Below are 14,850 nucleotides of genomic sequence, written 5' to 3'. Positions count from 1 at the left end.
CCAAGAATCCTGTGTGCAAGCACAGGTCACTATCCACACCTCCCCTCCCGAAGCCTGTGCAGCCCACCACTGCCATGGTCCCGTGATCCAGGGACAACTTCCCTCGGAGAACACACGGTGCACCTCAGGCTGTTGCAACATCACACCGGCCTCTGCCGCTGCAGGCTCGACCCGCATTCTGTACCCCTCCCTCCCCCCGGCCTGAGTGAGCCACAGCCCCCTAATCAGCCGCTCCTTTAACCCACTCCTGTCTGGGTGAAGAACAGACACCAGAGGGCGACCCACATGCAAAGGCAGGGCCAAATCCAAAGCTGAACCCCAAGAGCTGTGCAAACAAAGAAGAGAAAGGGAAATCTCTCCCAGCAGCCTCAGGAGCAGCAGATTAAATCTCCACAATCAACTTGATGTACCTGCATCTCTGGAACACCTGAATAGACAACGAATCATCCCAAAATTGAGGCAGTGGACTTTGGGAGTAACTAGAATTGGGGTTTGCTTTCTGCATCTAATTTCTTTCTGGTTTTATGTTTATCTTTGTTTAGTATTTAGAGTGTATTATCATTGGTAGATTTGTTTACTGATTTGGTTGCTCTCTTCCTTTTTATTTTATATATATATATATATTTCCTTTTTCTCTTTTTGTGTGTATGTGTATACTTCTTTGTGTGATTTTGTCTGTATAGCTTTGCTTTTATCATTTGTCCTAGGGTTCTGTCTGTCCGTTTTTTTTTTTTTAGTATAGTTTTTAGTGCTTGTTATCATTGTTGGATTTGTCTTCTGGTTTGGTTGCTCTCTTCTTTCTTTCTTTCTTTTTATTACTTTTTAAATTTTTTTTATTTTTAATAATTTTTTTTATTTTAGTAACTTTTTAATTTAATTTAATTTAATTTAATTTAATTTCTTTCTTTCTTTCTTTCTTTCTTTCTCGCTTTTCTTCTGAGCCGTGTGGCTGACAGGGTCTTGGTGCTCTGGCCAGGTGTCAGGCCTGTGCCTCTGAGGTGGGAGAGCCGATTCCAGGACATTGGTCCACCAGAGACCTCCCAGCTCCATGTAATATCAAACGGCAGAAGCTCTCCCAGAGATCTCCATCTCAACGCTAAGACCCAGCTCCACTCAACGACCAGCAAGCTACAGTGATGGACACCTTATGCCAAACAACTAGCAAGACAGGAACACAACACCACCCATTAGCAGAGAGGCTGCCTAAAATCATAATAAGTTCACAGACACCCCAAAACACACCATCGGATGCAGTCCTGCCCACCAGAAAGACAAGATCCAGCCTCATCCACCAGAACACAGGCACCAGTCCCCTCCACCAGGAAGCCTACACAACCCACTGAACCAACCTTACCCACTGGGGGCAGACACCAAAAACAATGGGAACTACGAACCTGCAGCCTGTGAAAAGGAGACCCCAAATACAGTAAGTTAAGCAAAATGGGAAGACACAGAAACACACAGCAGATGAAGCAGCAAGGTAAAAACCCACCAGACCAAACAAATGAAGAGGAAATAGGCAGTCTACCTGAAAGAGAATTCAGAGTAATGGTAGTAAAGACGATCCAAAATCTTGGAAATAGAATGGAGAAAATACAAGAAACGTGTAACAGGGACCTAGAAGAACTAAAGAGCAAACAAACAATGATGAACAACAGAATAAATGAAATTAAAAATTCTCTAGAAGGAATCCACAGCAGAATAACTGAGGCAGAAGAACGGATAAGTGACCTGGAAGATAAAATAGTGGAAATAACTACTACAGAGAAGAATAAAGAAAAAAGAATGAAAAGAATTGAAGACAGTCTCAGAGACCTCTGGGAGAACATTAAACGCACCAACATTCAAATTATAGGGGTCCCAGAAGAAGAAGAGAAAAAGAAAGGGACAGAGAAAATACTTGAAGAGATTATAGTCGAAAACTTCCCTAATATGGGAAAGGAAATAGTCAATCAAGTACAGGAAGCACATAGAGTTCCATACAGGATAAATCCAAGGAGAAACACTCCAAGACACATATTAATCAAACTATCAAAAATTAAATACAAAGAAAAAATTTAAAAGCAGCAAGGGAAAAACAACAAGATACAAGGGATTCCCCATGAGGTTAACAGCTGATCTTTCAGCAGAAACTCTGCAAGCCAGAAGGGAGTGGCAGGACCTATTTAAAGTGATGAAAGGGAAAAACCTACAACCAAGATTACTCTACCCGGAAAGGATCTCATTCAGATTCAATGGAGAAATTAAAACCTTTACAGATAAACAAAAGGTAAGAGAATTCAGCACCACCAAACCAGCTTTAAAACAAATGCTAAAGGAACATCTCTAGGCAGGAAACACAAGAGAAGGAAAAGACCTACAATAACAAACCCGAAACAAATAAGAAAATGGTAATAGGAACGTACATATTGATAACTACCTTAAATGTAAATGGATTAAATGCTCCAACCAAAAGACATAGACTGGCTGAATGTATACAATAACAAGACCCGTATATATGCTGTCTACAAGAGGCCCACTTCAGACCTAGGGACACATACAGACTGAAAGTGAGGGGATGGAAAAAGATATTCCATGCAAATAGAAACCAAAACAAAGCTGGAGTAGCAATTTTCATATGAGACAAAATAGACTTTAAAATAAAGACTATTACAAGAGACAAAGAAGGACACTACATAATGATCAAGGGATCAATCCAAGAAGAAGATATAACAATTGTAAATCTTTATGCACCCAACATAGGAGCACCTCAATACATAAGGCAAATGCTAACAGCCATAAATAGGGAAATTGACAGTATCACAATAATAGTAGGGGACTTTAACACCCCACTTTCACCAATGGACAGATCATCAAAAATGAAAATAAATGAGGAAACACAAGCTTTAAATGATACATTAAACAAGATGGACTTAATTGATATTTATAGGACATTCCATCCAAAAACAACAGACAAACACTTTCTTCTCAAGTGCTCATCGAACAGTCTCCAGGATAGATGATATCTTGGGTCACAAATTAAGCCTTGGTAAATTTAAGAAAATTGAAATAGTATCAAGTATCTTTTCTGACCACAACGCTATGAGACTAGATATCACTTACAGGAAAAAAAATCTGTGAAAAATACAAACACATGGATGCTAAACCATACACTACTAAATAGCCAAGAGATCACTGAAGAAATCAAAGAGGAAATCAAAAAATACCTAGAAACAAATGACAATGAAAACACAACAACCCAAAACCTATTGCTTTTCTCTAAAGCAATTAGAGAAAGAAGAACCAAGAAAACCCCAAAGTTAGCAGAAGGAAAGAAATCATAAAGATCAGATCAGAAATAAATGAAAAAGAAAAGAAGGAAACAATAGCATAGATCAATAAAACTAAAAGCTGGTTCTTTGAAAAGATAAACAAAATTGATAAACCATTAGCCAGACTCATCAAGAAAAAAAGGGAGAAGACTCAAATCAATAGAATTAGAAATGAAAAAGGAGAAGTAACAACTGACACTGCAGAAATACAAAGGATCATGAGAGATTACTACAAGCCACTACATGCCAATAAAGTGGACAACCTGGAAGAAATGGACAAATTCTTAGAAAAGCACAAGCTTCCAAGACTGATCCAGGAAGAAATAGAAAATATAAACAGACCAATCACAAGCAGTGAAATTGAGACTGTGATTAAAAATCTTCCAACAAACAAAAGCCCAGGACAAAATGGCTTCACAGGCGAATTCTATCAAACATTTAGAGAAGAGCTAACACCTATCCTTCTCAAACTCTTCCAAAATATAGCAGAGGGAGGAACACTCCCAAACTCATTCTACTAGGCCACCATCACCCTGATACCAAAACCAGACAAAGATGTCAGAAAAAAAGAAAACTACAGGCCAATATCACTGATGAACATAGATTCAAAAAATCCTCAACAAAATGCTAGCAAACAGAATCCAACAGCACATTAAAAGGATCATGTACCATGATCAAGTGGGGTTTATCCCAGGAATGCAAGGATTCTTCAATATCCGCAAATCAATCAACGTGATACACCATATTAACAAACTGAAGGAGAAAAACCATATGATCATCTCAATAGATGCAGAAAAAGCTTTCAACAAAATTCAACACCCATTTATGATAAAAACCCTCCAGAAAGTAGGCATAGAGGGAACTTACCTCAACATAATAAAGACCATATATAACAAACCCACAGCCAACATCGTTCTCAATGGTGAAAAACTGAAACCATTTCCTCTAAGATCAGGAAAAAGACAAGGTTGTCCACTCTCCCCACTATTATTCAACATAGTTTTGGAAGTTTTAGCCACAGCAATCAGAGAAGAAAAAGAAATAATAAAAGGAATCCAAATCAGAAAAGAAGAAGTAAAGCTGTCCCTGTTTGCAGATGACATGATAGTATACATAGAGAATCCTAAAGATGCTACCAGAAAACCACTAGAGCTAAGCAATGAATTTGGTAAAGTAGCAGGATACAATATTAATGCACAGAAGTCTCTTGCATTCCTATACATTAATGATGAAAAATCTGAAAGAGAAATTAAGGAAACACTCCCATTCACCATTGCAACAAAAAGAATAAATACCTAGAAATAAACCTACCTAAGGAGACAAAAGACCTGTATGCAGAAAACTATAAGATACACTGATGAAAGAAATTAAAGATGACACAAACAGTTGGAGAGTTATACCATGTTCTTGGATTGGAAGAATCAACATTGTTAAAATGACTATACTACCCAAAGCAATCTACAGATTCAATGCAATCCCTATCAAACTACCAATGGCATTTTTCACAGAACTAGAACAAAAAATTTCACAATTTGTATGGAAACACGAAAGACCCTGAATAGCCAAAGCAATCTTTGAAAGAAAAACGGAGCTGGAGGAATCAGGCTTCTGGACGTCAGACTATACTACAAAGCTACAGTAATCAGGACAGTATGGGCCTTCCCTGGTGGCACAGTGGTTGGGAATCCGCCTGCCAATGCAGGGGACACGGGTTCGAGCCCTGGTCTGGGAGGATCCCACATGCCGTGGAGCACCTGGGCCCATGTGCCACAACTACTAAGCCTGCGCTCTAGAGCCTGCGAGCCACAACTACTGAGCCCGCACGCCTGGAGCCCATGCTCCGCAACGAAGAGTATCCCCTGCTTGCCGCAACTAGAGAAAGCCCGTGCGCCGCAACGAAGACCCAAAGTAGCCAAAAATAAATTAAATAAATAAGTAAATAAAATATCATTAAAAAAAAAAGACAGTATGGTACTGGCACAAAAACAGAAATATAGATCAATGGAACAGGATAGAAAGCCCAGAGATAAACCCACTCACATATGGTCACCTTATTTTTGATATAGGAAGTAAGAATATACAATGGAGAAAAGACAGCCTCTTCAATAAGTGGTACTGGGAAAACTGGACAGCTACATGTAAAAGAATGAAATTAGAACACTTCCTAACACCATACACAAAAATAAACTCAAAATGGACTAAAGACCTAAGTGTAAGGCCAGACACTATAAAACTCTTAGAGGAAAACATAGGCAGAACACTCTATGACATAAATCACAGCAAGATCCTTTTGAACCACCTCCTAGAGAAATGGATATAAAAACAAAAATAAACAAATTGGACATAACGAAACTTAAAAGCTTTTGCACAGCAAAGGAAAACTTAAACAAGATGAAAAGACAACCCTCAGAATGGGAGAAAGTATTTGCAAATGAAGCAACTGACAAAGGATTAATCTCCAAAATTTACAAGCAGCTCATCATGAAGCTCATTATCAAAAAAAAGAAACAACCCAATCAAAAAATGGGCAGAAGACTTAAATAGACATTTCTCCAAAGAAGATATACAGATTGCCAACAAACACATGAAAGGATGCTCAACATCACTAATCATTAGAGAAATGCAAATCAAAACTACAATGAGGTATCACCACACACAGGTCAGAATGGCCATCATCAAAAAATCTACAAACAAACAAACAAACAAATCTACAAACAATAGATGCTGGAGAGGGTGTGGAGAAAAGGGAACCCTCTTGCACTGCTGGTGGGAATATAAATAGATACAGCCACTATGGAGAACAGTATGGAGGTTCCTTAAAAAGCTAAAAATAGAACTACCATACGACCCAGCAATCCCACTACTGGGCATATACCCTGAGAAAACCATAATTCAAAAAGAGTCATGTACCACAATATTCATTGCAGCTCTATTTACAATAGCCAGGACATGGAAGCAACCTAAGTGTCCATCGACAGATGAATGGATAAAGAAGATGTGGCACATATATACAATGGAATATTACTCAGCCATAAAAAGAAACGAAATTGAGTTATTTGTAGTGAGGTGAATGGACCTAGAGTCATACAGAGTGAAGTAAGTCAGAAAGAGAAAAACAAATACCAGATGCTAACACATATATATGGAATCTAAAAAAAAAAAAAAGGTTCTGAAGAACCTAGGGGCAGAACAGGAATAAAGATGCAGACTAGAGAATGGACTTGAGGACATGGGGAGGGGGAAGGGTAAGCTGGGACGAAGTGAGGGAGTGGCATGGACATATATACACTACCAAATGTCAAACAGATAGCTAGTGGGAAGCAGCCGCATAGCACAGGGAGATCAGCTTGGTGCTTTGTGACCACCTAGAGGGCTGGGATAGGGAGGGTGGGAGGGAGACACAAGAGGGAGGGGATATGGGGATATATGTATATGTATAGCTGATTCACTTTGTTATAAAGCAGAAACTAACACACCATTGTAAAGCAATTATACTCCAATAAAGATGTTTAAAAAAAAGTTATTAAAATTCAGATTCTGTGTTCCAATTGGCTTGAAACTGAATCTTAGTTATGCACACACTATTTGAAAAAAAAAAAACCGTGGCCCTTCTTCATGTGCATTTCTAACTAAATGGAATGATGGGACCAAAGGCAATTTAGAATATCAATGGCCATTATGGGAAACTTTTGAAATCTCCAACCTTAATTTCCTTAAAACTAAACTGGACTACAAGAGATCAAAGTTTTCCAGAACTGAGTGGAATGCTTATTTTGATTGGTATTTTGAGGCTTCCCAAGGTTATCAGAGGTCTAAAATGGCCTCTCTTCAAAATAAGATTTTAAGATTAACTGGGGCAAACAAATGATTAAAGAAAGATCAAAGGGCTCCTGAAGCCGCAGCCCTTTATTTATTTATTTTAATATATTTATTTATTTTTAATTTTATTTATTTATTTATATTTATTTTTTGGCTGTGTTGGGTCTTCGTTTTTGTGTGAGGGCTTTCTCCAGTTGCGGCAAGTGGGGGCCACTCTTCATCGCGGTGCGCGGGCCTCTCACTGTCACAGCCTCTCTTGTTGCGGAGCACAGGCTCCAGACGCGCAGGCTCAGTAGTTGTGGCTCACGGGCCTAGTCGCTCCGTGGCATGTGGGATCTTCCCAGACCAGGGCTCGAACCCGCGTCCCCTGCATTGGCAGGCAGATTCTCAACCATTGCGCCACCAGGGAAGCACAGGCCTTTCTTCCTGGTCTCTTTTTCTCAGGCTTTGCGTCCTGCACTGTCCTGTCTCTCTCAACGCCTGTGCTCAGACTTCACCTCCAGCACCATCTTCCTCCTTCTCTTCTACACTGTCTATGCCTCCTCTATACCCTCAGCTCCGTCACACTAATTCTCTCACCAAACTTCTACTTTTTTCCTCTGAAACTATCAGAATCTGTCCCGTTAATATTAAGCCTTCTGAGGATCCCAAGGCTAAACCCTTAATTTCTTACACTCCCTGGACTAAAGCTGAACTGTGAGCCAGTCAAAAATGTCCCAGAGTAACGCAGATCCTCATAAATTTACTGAGGAATCGCAGATCCTCATAAATTTACTGAGGAATTCAATAGAGTCATTCAGATGTATCAGCCTGGTTTCACTGACTTATTCTTGTTCATATGCTTGTCAGTGAAGGGCAGGCCCAGCCCTGGATGAAAACCACTAACTGGGAAAATCCTGAAAGATCTCTAGAGTTACAACTGGGAGGCCAGCCCTCTTGGCTATAATAGGCTAACTTATTACACAATCAGGCTCAGGCAATCGCTAGATGACTTCACTGAGCAATGCCTAGGGCTTTTCCAAAGTCTGTTGGTTGGAACAAAATTCAGTCTTGTGCACAAAAGTCTGATGAACCTGTTCATGAATATTATAATTGAGTTCAGGTGGTTTTTAAAAAAATGTCTGTAGAGAACAAACTTATGGTTACCAGTGGGGAAGGGAAGGGGGATAGATTGGGAGTTGGGGATTGACATGTACACACCGCTATATTTAAAATGGATAACCAACAAGGACCTACTGTACAGCACAGGGAACTCTGCTTAATATTATGTAACAACCTAAATGGGAAAAGAATTTGAAAAAGAATTTAAAAATAAAGAAAGAAAAGTCTGATCTTCCTTCAGATGTTGACTCCACTGAGTAGCTTTTAACTCTATGCTTATTAACTGGCCAGACCAGGAGCTTTCCCTTCTAGTAAAATGGACCAGGATGGAAAGGGAAACTATGTCCACTCCAGGTTTGGTTAGTCTGGCAAACCAGCTCTCTCACACTCCAGATGAGTCATCTCAAAGGAAGACTGCTAAAATTCATAATCTTCACCTCCAGCAAATGAAGGCCCCTAAACAAAACCAAAACCTTCCTACTTGTTGCTGCTATTATTGCAAAGAGCCAGGACATTGGAAAATAAATTGTTACAAATTCAAACTCTTCAGGTTCCTGCGGCCCTCTAACCAGCCTTTCTAATGTACTCCCAATTCTCAAAGATGGGGCTCCATAGATGGGGCTCTTCCCAATTCTCCCTCTTAATTGGCTGGGAGAAACGTTTCTCCAGATGGGGGATGAATCTCTTCCAGTACGAACTGACCCCAGAGCCACACTCTCAGTGCTCAGCGCCACTATTATACAGCAGCCCCTGCATCAGAGGACTAAAACAGTTCAAACAGTGGGGATCTCTAATGAACCTCAAGAGGTTCCTGTCTCTGAACCTATTCCCCTTTATTTAGGCCCTTTGAGAGATACACACCATTTTCTCCTGGAATTTATTTCTCCCCAAAGGGGAAAATGATTCTAGAAATTGACAGTGGTCATCAAAGTAACCCACCACATGAATTAAATGACCCTTTGACATCTTTTATTTGTCCCATCTCTGATGGTACCAGAGCTGATTCTGGAAACACTGATCATTTGTCCGTATTGAGTCAGCTACCACCCTCCTTATGGGCAAAATCTCCAACTGACCCCTCAAATCCTCTTAATCAATGTCCTACAAGTAAAGAAGCCCTTAAAGGTATAAAGCCCATAATAGAAGATTACAAGGCTCAAGACCTCATATTCCCTTGCACTAATCCCTGCAACACCCCCATTTTACTGGCAAGAAAATCTAAGGACCAAGGGTGGAGGTCTGTCCAGGACCTCCAAGCAATAAACAACTTTTTTTTTTTTTTTAATTTATTTATTTTTGGCTGTGTTGGGTCTTCGTTGCTGCACACGGGCTTTCTCTAGTTGCCGTGAGCAGGGGCTACTCTTCCTTGCGGTGCACAGGCTTCTCATTGCAGTGGCTTCTCTTATTGTGGAGCACGGGCTCTAGGTACGGGGGCTTCAGTAGTTGTGGCACGTGGGCTCAGTAGTTGTGGCTCGCGGGCTCTAGAGCGCAGGCTCAGTAGTTGTGGCGCACGGGCTTAGTTGGTCTGCGGCATGTGGGATCTTCCCCGACCAGGGCTCGGTCCCCTATCCCCTGCATTGGCAAGTGGATTCTTAACCACTGCGCCACCAGGGAAGCCCTAAACAACTTATTTTTTAACACCTTGTTGTTCCTAATCCTCAGATGTTCCTAACATCCATTCCCACCAGAAGCAAATTCTTTACTGTAATTGGTTTATGCCGTGCATTCGTTAGTATTCTGGTTGATGAACTAGCCAATACCTTTCTGCCTTCATTTGGGAAGAAAAACAACTCACCTGGACAGTAATGCTTCAGGGTTATACCGAGAGTCCTTATTTCTCACCAATCCTGAAGGCTAACCTGGATGACAAAAAATTCCCTAGAGGTTCTACTTTGTTGCAAAGTGTAGATGATTTGCTTCTTTGCTCTCCTTCTCAAGCCTCCTCACAGGAAGAAAGCATCCACTTGCCGAAGCTTTTAGCCTTAAAAGGACATAAGATCGCCAAAGAAAAAAGCAGTTTGCCCAAACCCAGGTTCAATATTTAGGGCATCTGATAACAGAACAAGGCTATACTTAGATCCAGATAGACTTCATGGTGCCCTAAGTTTCCCCAAACCCAAAATTAAGCCCCAACGGGGAGGTTTCCTCAGGTTACTGCCGAAATTGGATTCCAAGTTCTCTGTTATGGCCAAACCTCTGTATGCTCTACTCAACAGTAACAACCCCACGCAATTTTGTGGGAAGAACCAAACAACACAGCCTTCAAGGCCGTAAAGGCCTTGATGAACCCACCTGCCCTTGGGCATCCCAATGACCAGATTCCCTTTTTCCTTTTTGTACTATATATGAAAAGGAAGGAAATGACCTTGGGACACTCATGCAAAACAGGGGGACCACCATTGATTCATAGGGTATTATAGCCAGCAACTGAATCCTGTGGCCTTGGTTCTTGCTTAGAGCCATTCCAGCAGCTGCCCTTTTGGTTAAGGTCACCAAGAAAATTGTGGAATCCCTCTTAACCATTTTTGTACTTCATGCAGTAGAAGCTCTCCTGAATTGTCATGACACTCAACATTTCTCAGCCAGCTGCCTCACTCCTATGAAGTCTTTATGTTACCAGCTCCCCCCATAACTCTTTCACATTGTAATTACCTTAATCCTGCTACTCTTCTCCCCTCTGTCACTGACAATACTGATTGCTTAATGCTGACGGGACACCTCCTGACTCCTTGTAAAGATCTACAGGAAATTCCGCTGGGTAACATAGGCTTCTCATGGTTCGCTGATGATGACAGTGGCAATATCGTGCTGGATACGTTACTGCAACTCCTTTTGATGTTGTTGAGGCAGCAACTTCACCTATGGCTACTTCAGCCCAACAGCCTGAATTACATGCTCTTACGAAAGCTTATACTTTAGCTAAGGGCAGAACTGCCAATATTTATACTGATAGTAGATATGCTTTTGGAGTACCTCATGATTTTTTTGAAATGCTGTGGGAGCAATGTGGCTTCCTTACTTCCAGTGGAAATAGAATCTAAAATGAAGTGTTGAATGCAATACTTTTATCTGCTGTTTAAGCTATCAGTAAGATTCCAGGGCATTCTAAACTTTATTCTCTGGAAGCTAAGGGAAATCACCTTGCTGACATTTCTGCAAAGAACGTTGCCCTTCAAGGGATCAACAGCAGCCAGACCACTTTCATAGTGCAAAGGCATATCCTCCCAAATGACAATTTAGAAAAACTGGCTAGAGGAAAAGATTATCCCTACCTGGGGAACTCCCCTCGAACTTCATAATGATGGAGGAACCCATTTTACTGGCCAGGTGCTTTGAAAAGGCTATGCTGTTTGGCCGGTTTTACAACACTTTCACTGTGCTTACCACACCAATCCTCTGGTTTAGTGGAACGCACTAATGGCACCATTAAGACTCAACTGGCAAGATTTGTAGAGACCCTCCCAATAGACTGGTCACAAGCATTGCTGTTGGTCCTTCTAAATCCACCTCTTTGGGAACTCATAAACTCTCACCCTTTGACATCTCATAAACTCTCACCCTTTGACATAGTCACAGGATGCCCAATGTACTTGGCTCCTGCCTCTTTTCACCCACAACTGATAAGAGTTACTCCAATATTGCAAAGGCCTAATTGCTTCTATTAAAAATAACCATCTTTGGGGAATGCAATCTTTTTACAGTGCATTCTCAGGAGATAGAGACCTTAAGCATCACACCTTGCAACCTGGAGCTTTTGTCAATTGGAAAAGACACCTCCAGAAGGATTCTCTTCAACCTCACTGGAAAGGCCCCATGAGGTGCTGCTAACCAGCCCTTGTTCTGCCAAACTCCAAGGAAAATACTTGAGGATTCACATGACACACCTAAAAATAGCACCAAACCCTGACTGGACTTGTACATCATCTGGTGACCTGAAAGTAAAGACTTACCAGAATTGAAGCAGATGACATCTGATGAGACAACTTTCCCAAGATAATCAGACCGGGCCTGCTACAAGTTTGTCGCTAAACCTTTGATGATGACATAACATTTCAGATGATCTCCAATGTCTGCGATCTTGATAACAGATGCACTTTAGATAAAGTGCCTGAGAGTTCTCCCTCCTACTGCTCCTTGTTCCTTGAATGTGACCTCGATAGGTTTCCAATCTGTGTACTTTCCCTCTGATGTGAGGCACTACACCCAGGAAAGTTTCTTCCTAACAGTAAGGGATAAAAAGTCCCTGAAACTAGAAAAGCTATTCATTAGCAATGCTGTCACAAAAAGATCTTGATCAAAAGGGGTAAATGTAAAAAATTAATAAACAGAAACCTCAATTAAATAGAGTCAGGAGACCAGAAGGAGAGCTCTCACAGCCTGTGATGATAGCAGAGCCCAGCAGGAAGAAGAAAGACTCCTCTTCTTTCTGGGAAAGGACTCAGGTAGAAAAACACAACGGACTCTTTACTTTAGCCGCCCCAATGTTACTGGACACAAGCTCATGTGTCCAATGCACAATGAGTCCAAACAAACCAAAATGTCTGAATTTGGAGCAAAGGAAGGTTTATTGCAGGGCCAAGTAAGGAGAATGGGCAGCTCGTGCTCAAAAAACCTGACCTCCTCGACGGTTTTCGGAGAGAAGTTTTTACAGGCAAAATTTGGGGTGAGGGCTGCAGGGTGTGTGACTTTCTTCTGATTGGTTGGTGGTGAGGTAACAGGGCGGTGCTCCAGGAACCTTGTGCTCAGCCTGAAGTTACCATCCTCCACCTGACTGGGGGCCTTAGCTCCTGCAGAAGAACTCAAAGATATTGTTATGTATATGCCTTGAGGAGGAACCCACACCCTGCTTTAATCACTGTACTATTGTTTCTTGATTGCTCCTGCTTTGTTTCCGCATTCCCTGATTAGCAATTGTTTGAATCTGCCCTTTGGTATTCAGGACCGTATAGGAGGCTAAGGCCTTTTTCCTACAAACAAGAAATTGGGGAAACAGATAGGATTTGTACTCAGGAGGGCCCCATAGGGTCCTGCTTGGTTTCACCAACTTCCTTTTTCCCCTCTATAAAAGTATACTCTTTATTTTTAATTTTTAAATTTTATTTTGGCCATGCCACACAGCTTGCAGGATCTTAGTTCCCCAACCAGGGATTGAACCTGCGCCCTTGGCAGTGAAATCGCGGATGCCTAACCGCCGGACCACTAGGGAATTCCCCAAAGTATACTCTTTCTTTTTCCTGCTGGGCCTTGCATGTGGCTAGCCATGGTCCTATACCTCAAACTGTAGTTCTCTGCTGATCTTGTAACTGAGCAGGACCCTATGGGGCCTTCTGGGGACAGGCCTTCCCCCGTACCCTCTGCTTTAGCTCCTCTCTGAAGTACCTAGATAATAGTATGGGATGCACATTTCCTGAGTGGTTTTGCAGATGTGAAACACTACCCCCCCTCCCCCGCCAAATGGAAGAACTACTTGATGATCTGAGCACATAGCCCCAGGCCTCCTGGAGCCTAAGGACTGATAATGTTAACCCCTGTGACACCACCCTGCTGTCTCACCATCAGCCAATCAGAGAACTGTGCACAAGCTGATCACCTACTCTGCGACCCCCCCCCCACCCCCCTCTTGGCCTTTAAAAATGCTTTGCCGAAGCCCTTTGGGGAGCTCAAGGCTTTTCAGGGAATGAGTCACCTCATCTCCTTGCATGGCCTTGCAATAATCCTTTCTCTGTTCCAAACTCTGACGTTTTAGTTTGTTTGGCCTCACTGTGCTTTGGGCACACAAACTTGCATTAATGATCCCAAATAAACCCATCTTTGCCGTAGAAATAAATGGCAGTCTTATTTGTTTCAGGTCAACAACCCATTAATGAGGGAACCAGAGGATGACAAAGCTGCTTCAAAAGAGAATGCAGGCAACTGACTATGTATACATAGCCAGTGAAAAAGAGGAGAAAAGGAAACTCTTGGGATGAGATCGATAAATCAAGCAGAAACCTGGTTAAGGTTCTGAGCTGGCAGAGGTCATTTGCATTTTTACCAGATAAAATTATTTACATCACCACTGGAGGAAAAAATTTGCATCTCTATTACACAACAAAGCTTGTGTTTGGTTTTCTACAAGTTAACTTCTACCCTTAAAAGAGTAATAAAATGCCCTCATTTAAAATAGTAAATCAAAGTTACTAAAATCCCAGGCAGGACCCTTGGTGGTCTTGTCTGGTAGTGTAATACCATGACAATGAAGGCCACCAAGCATCTTTTCTGCTTGACTTGCAAGTTCTGGTTCCAACAGGTGTGGTCTGGTGGTGCATGTTTTATAGTCATCAGACGAGTACATATGTTGAAGTCTGGAAAGCGTTTGGGACGTGCGTTAGGTAACATCGATTTCCCTGACCCCTCCCTTCACCTCCAGTCACCGGTAGGTTCATGTCCTTTATTATCCTGTATCCCCTGGTCTGTGCACTCAGCACTTTGCATCCTATTCGTGTGACTATCTCTCCCTTTAGACACCAGGCAGAGTTTTCTTGCCCCCTTCTATGTACTGGCTCTCCAGCTCAGGGTCTGGTACAACTTACAAGTTCAATAAATGCTTGTTGAATAACTGTATAAATGAGATGGAATC

This window comes from Eubalaena glacialis, chromosome 8, assembly GCF_028564815.1.
Source record: "Eubalaena glacialis isolate mEubGla1 chromosome 8, mEubGla1.1.hap2.+ XY, whole genome shotgun sequence".
Classification (NCBI taxonomy): domain Eukaryota; kingdom Metazoa; phylum Chordata; class Mammalia; order Artiodactyla; family Balaenidae; genus Eubalaena; species Eubalaena glacialis.
Note: the sequence above shows the minus strand (reverse complement) of the source record.